General features: G+C 39.0%; 1 protein-coding gene across 11 annotated transcripts in view; it reads right to left on the reverse strand.

Annotated features, from left to right (window-relative positions):
* The window catches only part of ZRANB3 (zinc finger RANBP2-type containing 3), a 240,770-nt gene that overhangs the window by 199,707 nt on the left and 27,581 nt on the right, over positions 1-13,482 (reverse strand). Inside the window, exon 2 of one of the 11 annotated variants that reach the window (XM_069067829.1) lies at positions 9,028-9,170. The exons of the other annotated variants lie outside the window; for them this stretch is intronic. The gene's annotated coding sequence lies outside the window, so the exon portion shown is untranslated. The remainder of the gene's footprint in view (positions 1-9,027; positions 9,171-13,482) is intronic. 11 annotated transcript variants of the gene reach the window in all.

Genomic DNA, 13,482 nt, shown 5'->3' on the forward strand with positions numbered 1-13,482 from the left:
AACAACCAACCAAGCGTAGGGAGTGGGCACCCACAAAAGCACAAGAGGGGAGTGGGCACCCACAAAAGCACAAGAGAAACGGAAAAACAACCAAACAAACAACCAAACCAAAGGTAGGGAGTGGGCACCCACAAAAGCACAAGAGAAACGGAAAAGCAACCAAACAAACCAAACGTAGGGAGTAGGCACCCACAAAAGCACAAGAGAAACGGAAAAACAACCAAACAAACAACCAAACCAAGCGTAGGGAGTGGGCACCCACAAAAGCACAAGAGAAACGGAAAAAACAACCAAACAACCAAACCAAAGGTAGGGAGTGGACACCCACAAAAGCACAAGAGAAACAGAAAAAACAACCAAACAAACAACCAAACCAAAGGTAGGGAGTGGGCACCCACAAAAGCACAAGAAGTTCAGCAGTCAGGGAGAAAATGACATGATGAGAAGGCTGCCCTGGGAGCCCTCCTTAATGAACTATCTGGAAGGAGCTTTACCCCCTCCAAATCAGAAGGTCACAGGGAGAACTTGGGTGGGTGGTGTAGGAGTATCAGAGTTAATGTGATCTGACAGGACTATGATTTCTGGAAACTAGGATGAAGTCAAGGAGAGCAAGCAGGTGAGAAATGATGAGATGCCTGTCTTGGACTCACTTGATAGGATATATATTCAACAGAAGTTTGGTTTGAATATCAGTAAATATTAATTGCTAAATATGAAGTTTAAACATGCTCATTTCAGATGAGAGAGCTATGCATGCTAGGATGAAAGTCTGGATGGAGTAGACCCAACTGGAATTATGCCTGAAGGGTCATACGCATGAATAGTTAGAAAGGAAGGGTCTGAATGCCTTATACAGATTTTGAACTTTATCCTGTAAGTCATAATGTATATCATAAATAAGATCAAAACACATTTTTAACAAAATTTTTTCTCTTTGCCTATAGGCAACCATATAAATCTAAACATGGCTGAAATCTAAATAAATTTCAATTATCTAAATAGGATTTAATTTCTTTTTTTTTTTTTTAAAGCAATCGGGGTTAAGTAACTTGCTCAAGGTTACATGGCCAGTTATTTCTGGGTGTGGTGCTGAGTATCTGAGCCCGGATTTGATCCAGGTCATCCCAACACTGGAGCCGGTGCTCTTACTCGCTGAGCCACCTGGCCACCCCTAAGCAATTGGGGTTAAGTAACTTGCTCAAGGTTACACGGCCAGGTGTTTCTGGGTGTGTGCTAAGTGTCTGAGCCCGGGATTTGATCTCCAGGTCTTCTCAACACTGGAGCCGGTGCTCTTACTCGCTGTGCTACCTGGCCGCCCCAGGATTTAATTTCTATATTTGGGGATAACATTAAAATTTAGTACAAAATAGAATCACAAGAAAAATGTAGGCATTTAAGTGGTCTATGAAAAAAAATCTAGCTCATACAATCATTTTTCCAAGAACATTTACTAAAAAACAATTCACATTTCTTATACACTTAACATCACGTCCTTTGAATATGATGAAAAGAACTGTCTTTTTCTAAGATCAAATGATTTTTTCAAATTATCTCTAGCTAAAATGTTGTCATATTTACAAGAACTAAAAATGCGAGATTTTACCTTTTATGACATTTTGTTCCTTTGAGTGATCTCTAGCCCTACATCCCTGAGTTATATCATTTAACTTAGAAGTGAGACCTCAGAAATGGTACCTGACCACTACATCCTAACTTTGTATTAGGCAGACTAAAGAAATACTGAGAAGGGCAGAAATCCATAGCCTAAAATTTATCAAACCCACCACTTTTGGAAAGTAACACACAATGAAGTCTTTAAATATCCAGATGAAAATCTCATGCATTAAAAAACTGGCATAAAGCTGGTTTTTCCTGAATAAATATTACATCACTTTTTATTTCTCTTGAAATTTACAGCTTAAATTCCAAACTAAATATTTAGTAATTCGGAACTACTAAAACCTTGAATTATTCTTCATGCTTATCTAAGACCAAAAAAAAAGAAAAACCTCAAATCATTCTATTTTTAAAATATTACTAAAACATTTTTGAATGAGTCAGATGATTCATTCATTCAACTAGCATTTGTTGAGCAATTACTAGAGCTCAAAGTAGATACAGGGTCAGACCCAGAGTCAGGAAGACCTGAGTTCAAATTCTGCCTCAGATACTTACTAGCTATGTGTCCCTGGGCAAGTTACTTAACCTGTTTGCTTCAGTTTCCTCATCTGTAAAATGGGAATAACACCTACCTCCCAGAGTTGTTGTAAGCTTCAAACAAGATAATAATTAAAAAACAATTAGCACCATACCTGGCATACAGTAGGGTTATATAGATGTTAGCTATTATTGTCATTACTACTATGTAACAGTCCATGAATAAAAAAACTAAAATAAAACAGTCCTTAAAGGACCAACTGGAGGAAAAAAAAACAAATATACAGCTACAAAAATATAAAAGAATATGAAAAATCAATACAACATAACTAAAGAGAACAGTACCAACAAATGGGACTGGGAGAATCAGGAAAAACCTCATGGCCTTGAATTTGAGCCTGGAAAGAAGCAAAAGATACTAAGAGACAGAGAGGAGGAAAGTAATGGTACCCCTAACACTGAGAACAGCCTGAAAAGCCCCCTACCAAGAAAGAGAGATGAGCAGGAAGGAAGTTTGTTCTGGCTGGAACACAGAGTATATGAGCAGCAATAATGTGAAATCAGTCTAGAAAGAAAAGTTGGAAGGGTTTTTAAATGAGAGAAGCATTTAAACATGATTTCAGGCATGGAATATGTATAAATGACACAAAAGTGACATACTAAGACATTATTAGTAGTTTTAGGGAGTATGTTTATATTAGTGTCTATATTAATAGGAAGATTAAATTTTGGTAGAGGGGTGCATGTCATTACCTAATGTCTGCTCCTTGTAACTGTCTCATTTTTCTTCTGTTAAGTCAAAGAGGAATAAAATAGCCACATAGGGCTTTGCTCTCCAAATATGAGTATGATTGTCACATTCAACTACTTCCAGTTCAGAACACTAGGGGAAAACCATGGTTCTATCTAATCTAATTTTCAAAATTAGGTGGACCAAAGAAATATTGAAAAGTAAGTGTAGAAATTCAGACCTTAAAATTTATTAAAGCTATTAACTTTTGGGGAAAAAAAAGCCATCCATATTAAAAATTAACATATTTTTACCCCCTAAAAGGACACAGTATTCTTCAATGGAGCTTAGTACAGAGGTCTAAAATGTGAATCTCTTAAATATAAGAGTATGAGGCCCAGGAAGACATCATGTTACACTGGAAAGAGCCAAAGAACTTTAAGCATACATCACCTGTACAAGGGGAGGGATGGTACTGAACTCTGCTGTCCCTTCTAGCTCCATGATCCTATGATTTCTATAAATCTAATCAAATGGATTTGTGATCTTATATCAATGGAGTTGCTTGCAATGATGTGTATTACATTAGCTTTATTCCTGCTCATTATTTAAGAGTCTTGTTCATGTACTGCCAAAAGTTGGCAAGAGGTCCAAGAAATGCACAAGAGACCCTCAGTTTCTCTTAATATCAAGAAGGTAGAAACCTCTAGTTGTCCACGAGTACTAGGTAGGGAAGTGGATAGAGTGCTGGGCCTGGAATCAGGAAGAATCATCTTTCTGAGTTCAAATCTGTATGAACCTGGGCAACTCACTTAACCCTGTTTGCCTCTGTTTCCTCATCTGTAAAATGACTTAATAACACTTCCTGGCTCTTGCCAAAGGACGAACCCATCTTCTCTTCTCTGCATACAACTCTCTGTTAAGATCCTTTACAGCTGTTTCTCAGAATTTCTCATTGGTTATTTTTGTATATAAACTAAATATGAGTCACATAGAACAGTTGAATTTTCAAGGTAAGCTACTAACAATTTAAAAATTGTGAACGAAATGTAAATCAACTCTGAGGTTTTACCTCACACCCAGGAAATTAGGAAGACAAAAATAACAAAGTTGAAAGAGCATGTAAAGACAGGTACACTAATGCATTAAAAAAAAAAAAATACAGCAACCACTATGTGCCAGATACTATGCTAAGAGCTTTACAATTATTATCTCATCTGATCCTACCCTGGGAGGTAGATGCTATTATTTTCATAGTAGTTGTAGTTTGTCCTGAGACCATGATTTCAGGGAAAGTGATGTCATGATTTGCAAGTGAATTGGATTTAACCAGCCTCACTCTCTCCTCCTGAGCTATATGGGTCCAGGGGCAAAATATAGATCAGGAAGACTGAAGAGGGCACCAGATGCAATGGGAGGCCTAGGCCTTTTTAAGTTAAGGCTTTCCCAGATCTCAGTTTGTCTGAGGCAATGCCATTCAGTGATTAAGGCTATGTAAGAAGAGATGAGGCAAAGAATGACCTCTTCTACCTAGTCAAAAAAAAAAAAAATCAATCTGGGAGAAGACCCTAAGGGTTTCTAGCCAAAACAGAAGCAATTGCTATTTATACTCACTCTGAGTCATCAGAACTACAAATGAAGCAAAGTTTAAGTGACTTGCCCAGGGTCACAGAGCTATTAAGTATCTGAGGTGGGATAAAAACTCAGGTCTGACAAGCAGGCCCAACATTCTATCCATTGTGCCACCAACTGCCTCTGATACTCATACATTTTCAATAGAGTTGTGAAATGTAGCAAGACTATAGAAGGCAATATGGAATTATGCTAAGAAAGTGACTTAAATGTCCAAGTTCTTTCATAACCTGCACCCAAAATTACTTTCTGGTCTTTTTTTGCTTTATACCTGCACCCTCTTGCCACATACTCTTTGATCACTGACACTGGCCCCTGGCTGTTCTCAAAAATAGACAGTTCACCTCTTGGCTCCATGTATTTTGTCTGGCTGCACTCTATACCTGGGAATGCTCTCTGTCCTCAGCTCCACTTGTACTGCTTTCTCTGCTCTTTCAAGGCCCAACTAAAAATCCACCTTCTACAAAAAGTCTTTCCTCATACCTCTGAATTCTTATGCCTTTCCCCTGTTGATTATTTCTTACTTATCCTGTATATATCTTGTTTGAAAAATATTTGTTTGCATGTTGTCTCTCCCGTTAGACTGCAAGCTCCTTGAGGGCAGGAGCTGTCTTTTGCCTCTTTTTGCATCCCCAGCATTTAGCATAATGCCTAGCACATAGTAGGAGTAAAACAAATTCTTGATAATTCAATGACTGCCCACACTCTTTGAACCAGAGACCCTACTGCTAGGCATATGTTCTGAAGAGGGAAAAAATAGGCTGCACATATATCAAATGCTGATATCAACATTTTTTTTTCTTTTAATGTTTTAACTTCTGATTTACATCATTCGTTTCCACCAGATTTGAGTTACAAATTTTCTCCCCGTTTTTCTCCTACCCACTGCCCCAGAATAAGCAGTCCCACAGGATATCCCCTCCTCCAATCTGCTCTCTCCCATATTTTCTCCCATACCCCTTTCTACTTTTCCAGTGGATCTCTATGCCTCAGTTCCTGTATCTTATTTCCCAATTACATGTAAGATGGTATTAATAATAGTATATATATATATAAATATATACATATACACACATGTATACACATATACATATACACATATATATTTGAATATTTGATTTTAAAACTTTCAATTCCAGATTCATTCCCTTCCTTCCTTGTCACCCATTCTTACTGGAAAGATACGCAGTTCAGTATAGGTTGTACATGTGTGGCTAATGCAAAACAATAACATAGTAGATATACTGTAAAAGAGTGACTATATTTCCCTCCCTCCTATCCCACCTCCCACTTGTTCTATTCTCTACTTTGATCCCATCTATTTTCAAAAGTGAGTGCTTCCAACCTCCCTCCCCCCCAGCCTACCCTCCCTTCTATCATTCCCCCTCTCATCCCCTTCCCCCCCTATTCTGCTGGAGGGTGAGATACCCTATTTAGTGTGTATTTCACTCCCTCCTCAAGCCAAATTCAATGGGAATAAGGTTGACCCATTCCCTTTTGCCTTCCAATTCTTCCCCTCCATTGTAACCATTTTCCCTTGCCTCTTCTGTATGAGATAGTTTACCCCAATCTGTCTCTCCCCATCTCCTCTCATTATATTCCTCTCACCTCTTAATTTCACCTTTTAAGTATCATCCCTTCCTGTTAAATTGGTCCTGTGCCCTCTATCTATGTATACCTGTAAACATATATACACACATTCACATATGTATTCATATGCCCATATACCCTCATATATAGACAAATACATATATTTCTAATCCCTTCAACTACTGAGAAAAGTTTCATAAGTTACAATTATTGTTTTTCCTTGTAGGAATGTTAATAGTTCAACTCTGATAAGTTCCTTATGATTCCTTTTCCCTGTTTACCTTCTGATGCTTCTCTTGCTTCTTGTATCTGAATGTCAAATTTTCTATTCAACTCTGGTTTTTTCAGCAAGAATGCTTGAAAGTCCTCTATTCTACTGAATGACCATATTTTCCCCTGAAACATGATACTCAGTTTTGCTGGGTAGGTGACTCTTGGTTTTAATCCCAGCTCCTTTGCCCTCCGGAATATCATATTCCAAGCCCTTCGATCCCTCAGTGTAGAAGCTGCCAGATCCTGGGTTATCCTGATTGTGTTTCCACAATATTCAAATTGTTTCTTCCTGGCTGCTTGTAATATTCTCTCCTTAACTTGGGAATTCCAGAACTTGGCTATAATATTCCTAGGAGTTTTCTTTTTGGGATCTTTTTGAGGAGGTGATCGGTGGATTCTTTCGACCTCTATTTTGCCCTCTTGTTCTAAAACATCAGGGCAGTTTTCTTTGAGAACTTCCTGGAGGATGCTTTCTAGGTTCTTACTTTGGTCACGGCTTTCAGGCAGTCCAATAATTTTTAAATTATCTCTCCTGGATCAATTTTCCAGGTCAGTGGTTTTTCCCAGGAGATATTTCACATTGCCTTCTATTCTTTCATTTGTCTGCATCTATTTAACAGCATCTTGATTTCTCATAAAGTCATTAGCTTCCATTTGCTCCAATATAATTCTGAAGCAATGATTCTCCTCATTGAGTTTTTAAGATTCTTTTCCCATCTGGCAAATTCAGCTTTTTAAGGCATTCTTCTCCTCATTGCCTTTTTGGGCCTCCTTTGCTATTGGAGTCAGTCTGTTTTTTAAGGTATTATTTTCCTCAGTCAGGCTGTTGACTCTCATTTCATAATTTTCTTGCATTGTTCTCATTTCTCTTCCCAATTTTTCCTCCACTTCTCTTATTTGGTTTTCAAAATCTTTCTTAAGGTCCTCTATGGCCTGTAACCAGCTTGTATTTTCCTTTGAAGCTTTTGGTGCAGGAGTTCTGACTTCACTGTTTTCCTCCTGTTCCATGCTTTGCTCCTTTTTGTCCCCAAAATAGAAGTGTAATGTTGGAATCTTCTGTCTGCTTTGTTTCCTTTGCCTGCTCATTTTGCCACTCAATTACTTGACTTATGGGCTTTTTGCCACAGTAGGACTCTGCCACCAGACAGGGGAGCTTTCATCCTAAACGCTGGGGTTCTCTCAGCTGCCGGAGGTATTAGATGGGTGCCTTCTCTGAGGTCTCAACACGCTCTGGCAAGCTGGACACACACCCCAGAACCTCCACCCTAGACTGCAATCCAGATCCAAGCAGGTTAAAGCAAGAGCGATTACCCCTCAGATTGGTGCTTGGTCCCCCTACACTCTGCAGGCCAGGAGCTGAAGCCATCACATGGCGCTGGATGGCTGTGCCAGAGTCTCAGCGGCTTTTTGCCCTGGGGGTAAAAGCCACAAACTCCCACTTACTGGGAGTTTCAGACTGCACTGGCCTCTCACTTTGTCCTTCACATCTATGTGTTGATAAATCTGGAAACAGCCACAGCTGCTGCTGATCTGGAGTCCCTCTGGCTGGCGGTTGGTCAGGCCCACCCTGGGGCTAAAGCCTCTGTGTGGGGCTAGGCTTGGCTCCCAAAGCGCTGCCCTGGATTCCTGCCGGCCTGCCAGGCTGTCCTCAGCGGGAGGTTAGCTTCTCTGTGTCATTTTGTGGGTTCTGCAGCTCCAAAGTTTGTTTAGAGTCCCCTTTTTACATAGATTGGGGAGGGTGGAAGCCGGAGCTGTGGGAAGGTCATGCTTCTACTCCACCATCTTGGCTCTGCTCCCCCCCCTCTGATATCAACATTTTTATATTGTGGCAAAGAATTAGAAATAAAGTTGGTGCCTATTAAGTAGTGAACAGCCAAACATATGTCAAATATGAAAGAAAATAAAGAAATATTACTATGCTATAAAATGAAGAATTCAGTGTGTTAAGGGCTGTAATGGTAATGGGAATATGAAGATCTTCCCTTTAATAGGTGGAATGTAATCACCATGGAGCCTATGATGGAGTTTGCTGAAGGGTGCAACAGAGTCCACAGGAAGGTAGGAGTCAGAGCAGTTAGAGCTGGAGGGAGGAAAGGACGCACCCAAGAAGACAACTAAGCTTGTGAGTGTTTGTTTTTCCCCTGCTGTGACAGCCAAGCTTGTGAGTGTTTCTGGGAAAGCTAAAGGATGGTGTGGCTTCCTACTGTGCTACAGTATATCAATTTCTTTGCTGCTATGATGGGTTCTGTTTCCTGGTGCTGGGATTTGGCTTTCTGGTGTCTGAATAAATGTTTTGCTTCTGTCTTCTATATGGAGAGTCTGTTATATTTCATGAATTAAGAACTATGCCGGCATATTCACAGTCACCATCAGTGCTGTGAATATTGTGTTGATGCTACAAGGGCTGGTTGGGGTCCCTGAACTTGTCTTTTAGAGTTGCCATATTTTCTAGAAACACTGGATGCAGGGCATGAAGGAAACCTTGAGTGTGTCAAAGAAGAAGTTCCCCCTGAGCTAACATAATTTGTTATTGCACCCAAACTGGACTATGTGTCCTTGGGAGGCAAGACAGATGCCGAGCTCTATCAGGTTGGGATAAGGTTTATGCAGTTGGGGTTCTTTTTCAGATAAGTAAACTCTCCTACCTTCATCGTCTAGCAGTCCTCCCATGGGAAAAGGTGAGAGCAGCTTTTGCCATCACCTTGCTCCTTCCCTTCCGGATGGGTTACTGCACCTTCCTCCTCCCATGCCATGCCCCTTCCTGTTTTCTCTTCCTCCTTCTGTTGTACTGTCATAAATTACAAAACTTGGTCAAAGAGAAGGGGTAAGAAAAGGACTTCTCATTCTTCTCTGAAGAGAGACAAGGCAAGAGAAATCAAACTACCACAAAATAATCTTTATCTAAATTTGGATATGTGAGGGAATAATAATAATTATTAGTAGACTCAGCATTTATATAGTGCTCAATATGTGTTAGGTGCTGTGGTAAGTGCCTGTAATAATAATGGCATTTAAAGATTCCCCTGTATTGGCTTGGTTTTTGGTTTGATTGTGTTAAAACCCAGAGCTTGTTAATCCCACCTGTGGGATGGACTTGTTGACAAGAAAAGAGAGTCCTGAACTGGGAGGAGCTGGTGGTAGTTTTGGAGAGACACAAGAACTTTTTGGAAGCAGCACCCTCCTGGAGGCAGAGAGAGACTGAGAGGATTGCTGAGGGCCACTTTGAATTGCCCTGGACTTTTGAAACCTGCCCCCAGAACTGCCAAGGACTGAGGAGACATGGCTGTTATGCTGGTACTTTGTCTGTTTTGATGTTGTTTTGCCAGATTTGTCCACTGGTTAAAGACAGTCCTGTTGTTGCAGAGGTTCTGGAACCTGGCTGTTGGTTAAGAGCTCCTGAGACTGTTCTGCAGACCGAGAGTGAATTCTGTCCACTGGTGAAGGACAGTGCTGTTGGTACAGAAGTCTTGGAACCTTGCTGTTGGTGCAGAAGCCCTGACGAAGGATTTTCTTTTTGTATGTTTACAGAAATCCTGGAAGAGGGTTTTGCTAATGTTTTCAGGGGTCCTAGGACTGTTCTACAGACAGAGGATGAATTAATGAAGAGACTGGCAATGTATCTTGTGGCCTTGCTAAGCTTTGTCTCCCCAGGAACTAAGATTGCTGAGAACTTGCCTCCTGTCAAGATGAAGAAAAGACCTCCATTTGGATATTAAGTGCTATGCTTAAACTTGTTGTAACTCTGGGGTAGATTCAATTGTGATCCAGGGGTGGGGAACTTTTGACCTTTTTGTGTTCTATGATTGAACAAATGAATGTACTTTACTTATGATTGGAAACCAATCTCCATTTGAGAAGAGGGGCTTGGTGATGGACTAAATGAAGGTACAGCCTAGGGGTGGAGTAGTATTTAGAACAGGGACTTTGTAATTGATTGAATGATTGGAAGGTCCTGGGGTGGGGTAGTACTTGGAGATTATTTAATCACACTTAGTAAATGCTGTATTTTGAATGATGTCATATTTTGATCTTCTCTGTTCTTAATTTGTCACTGAATAAAATGGAAAGCACCTATGCTGGTATTTTGAACCTTGGGAAGTTGCCTTTGCTTGGCATTATATTACAGTGCCTTACAATTATGATCTCATTTGATTCTCACAAAAACCTGGAAGGTAGGTATTATTAATATTCCCATTTTACAGATAAGGAAACAGAGACTAAGTGATTTACTGGTAGTATCTGAGGCCAGATTTGAATTCATATTTTCCAAGACTCCAAGCCCAGTGATTTACCCACTATACCACCTAGCTGTTCCAATTTAGGGAAGCTAACTGTCTAGTGATAACAAGCTTAAGGAATATAAAAATATGACTTTTAATAATAACCATGAAACATGATTATCGAACAGTAAAAGTACCATGACAGTCTATTTCCATGAAGTTCATTATGAATTGAACTTTCAGAACATTCAACCAAAGTGAATCATTGTTTTGAGAAATTCATTAGTATTCTTCAGTTAAGGAATTGTACAGTAAAGACACTTAAATGAATTATAACAATTTTTAAAAATTTAACAAAACTTTAAAAACTACCCTAACCTAACTTCAGCAAGTACTTCACTCTTTTCAATTTAATAAATTCTCTTAATAGAAGAATTATTAAACACAGACCAATTAAGACAAATGTTACCAGTTTTCATGGAATATATGCATGTAAATAAAAACATGTATGGACATATATGTGAGTGTATACACACATATGCAACACACATATACAAACGTGTGTACATATAAACACACATGTATATACATTCATATATACCTCTTTCCAAAGGTTCAAAAATCTATCAAAACACCAAAGTCCTCTAAGTGACTTCTTGGGAGATTTTTATAGTTTTATATACACACACACTCACACATACCCCTAAATACTAGAGAAAAAAGCAAATCTGGACCTATCTTAAAATGACTAATTACCACTAATAATATACAAGCATGTTCTCCCTCCTCACTCCCACTTCTTGGCTTCCCTGGCTTTCTTGTACATTGTAAGGAAAAAAAAAAAAAGGTATACAGAAATGATATAAGTATGTAACATAGGGCAACTTTTAGAGGAGTCCCAGTTACCCTCATAAATATCAGATAACTATCTGAAGACAGACAACAATGTGATATAGTAGGGGCAGAACTAATTAGATAACTGGATTACATCTTGTATCCTGGTGTTTCTTATGTTAATTAAGCCTTAGGGGATCCTTCCTCTGGCATCCCAGTGGGGACAGGGAGCCTAGGGGCCAGAGATGTAGAGACAGAGCTGATTGATAGGGTAAAATAAGAACTGATAGGATAATTGAATTTCTGCTTAAAGATCTACTTCTTGTATAATAGGATTATGATAACTACCATTTAAAAGCACCTAAGTAAAATATATCCTCTCATTACCATAAAAGCCCTACCCCACCCAGAGGGCTACAGAAACAAGCACAGACACTATCATTAACCATAAGAGTTAGCCAGTTATGTATAAGCATAAGTTATACAAAAACACAAAGAAACTGTTATCTTCCTTAAAGAAAGTATGCTAGGCAAGGAGAATTTTGTAGTGATCTCCAAAGAGTGAGCTACGTTTGTGTTTCTGCTAGTAACTAAAAATAACCATGTATGCACAAAGTGCAAGATCTACTCCCTACAGCAGGAAATTAAAGGGATAGAGACACTTATTTTATCCATATTCCAGTTATCAAGGCAAAGAAGTGGAAGTAAAGAGACAGAAGCAGTTCTAACCAGTATCATAAGACTATAGTAAAGAATGAACCACAGAATAGAATGAGAAGAAGTACCACTGAGCATGTAGAGCTATGAAAGAGATGCAGTGCTCTAGTGGGGAAAGGTGGACCATGCTAGAAGGAATATGCTTCTTGTACTAAAAGGAATGATGATATGGAACCACAAATATCATGAGGTGAGGAGGCATGAAGCAAAAGACAAGGGAAGAAAAGACAATTAGGGATAGTTCATAATCCCCTGAGGGATACCAATGCTGCCAGGTGCTCAAGCCTATAACCCAAAGTCCAGTAACTTACCCTTCTATTCCTGGTATTATAGGAAATTCTATTAAAAGAATATTTGTGAATACTTAGAAAGGCAATCAATGAAGTGATCACAAAAAGAATCAGCATGGCTTCTTCAAGGACTTCATGCTAGACTAACATTTTATTTTTTGACAGGATTACTAAACTGGACAAAAAAGTAGAGAGTTTCAGACAAAACATGCCAGGATTTCAATGGAACATTTAACAGTGTCTCATGCTATGCCATAGACAAGATGGGGAGAGATAAGGCTACAGTGAGGATGTTTTGATCAAGAATGAATCGCCAGAACCCAAGATGAGCCAGTAATAGGTTACTGACAATCTGGAAGTTATCTATAATACCGATCTATATAGGAATCTGTCTGGGGCCCAGTGATGTCCAACCTTTTTACCAGTGACTGGGATGAAGTTAGTAAGGCATGTTTGTCAGTTTTTCAGAGAACAAAACTTGGAAAAATAGCTAACATCTTGGATAATAGGATCTGAAAAAAATTCTGGAAGAGTTACAGCAATGGGTTGAGTATATGAAAAATTAAATTTAACAGGGATAAAAGTAAAAATCTACTCTTCTGTCAAAAAAAATCAACTTCATGAGTAAAGAACAGGAAATAAAAATAGAAATGAAGTTTTAGTTCAGTCTAAGTTGTGTATGAGGCAACACTGTGCCATGACAGTCAAAAAAGCTAACATTACCCTTCATGGTAATGAAAGGACAAGAGTCCAGAATAAAACAGGTATTAGTTTCCTTGGGTCTGAACACAACTAGGAAAATGGTTTTTGCAGCATTATTTTAGAATGAACACAGACAATGCCTAGTGCCTCCACAAGGGGGTGATGAAGAGCCAGCATGGCTTCATCAAGGACTGATCTAGACAGATTTTTCTTCCATTTTGTCAAGATTATAGCAACCAGTAGATTAAAATACTGTAGATAAAGCTTACCAAGATTTAAATTTTTTTTCCTTGATAAATTACCTCATACTATTTTTGTAAAGAAGGAGGGATACGGA

This window comes from Petaurus breviceps, unplaced genomic scaffold (assembly GCF_028583685.1).
Source record: "Petaurus breviceps papuanus isolate PSGF00001 unplaced genomic scaffold, PetGlider_PUasm1.0 90752, whole genome shotgun sequence".
Lineage (NCBI taxonomy): Eukaryota > Metazoa > Chordata > Mammalia > Diprotodontia > Petauridae > Petaurus > Petaurus breviceps.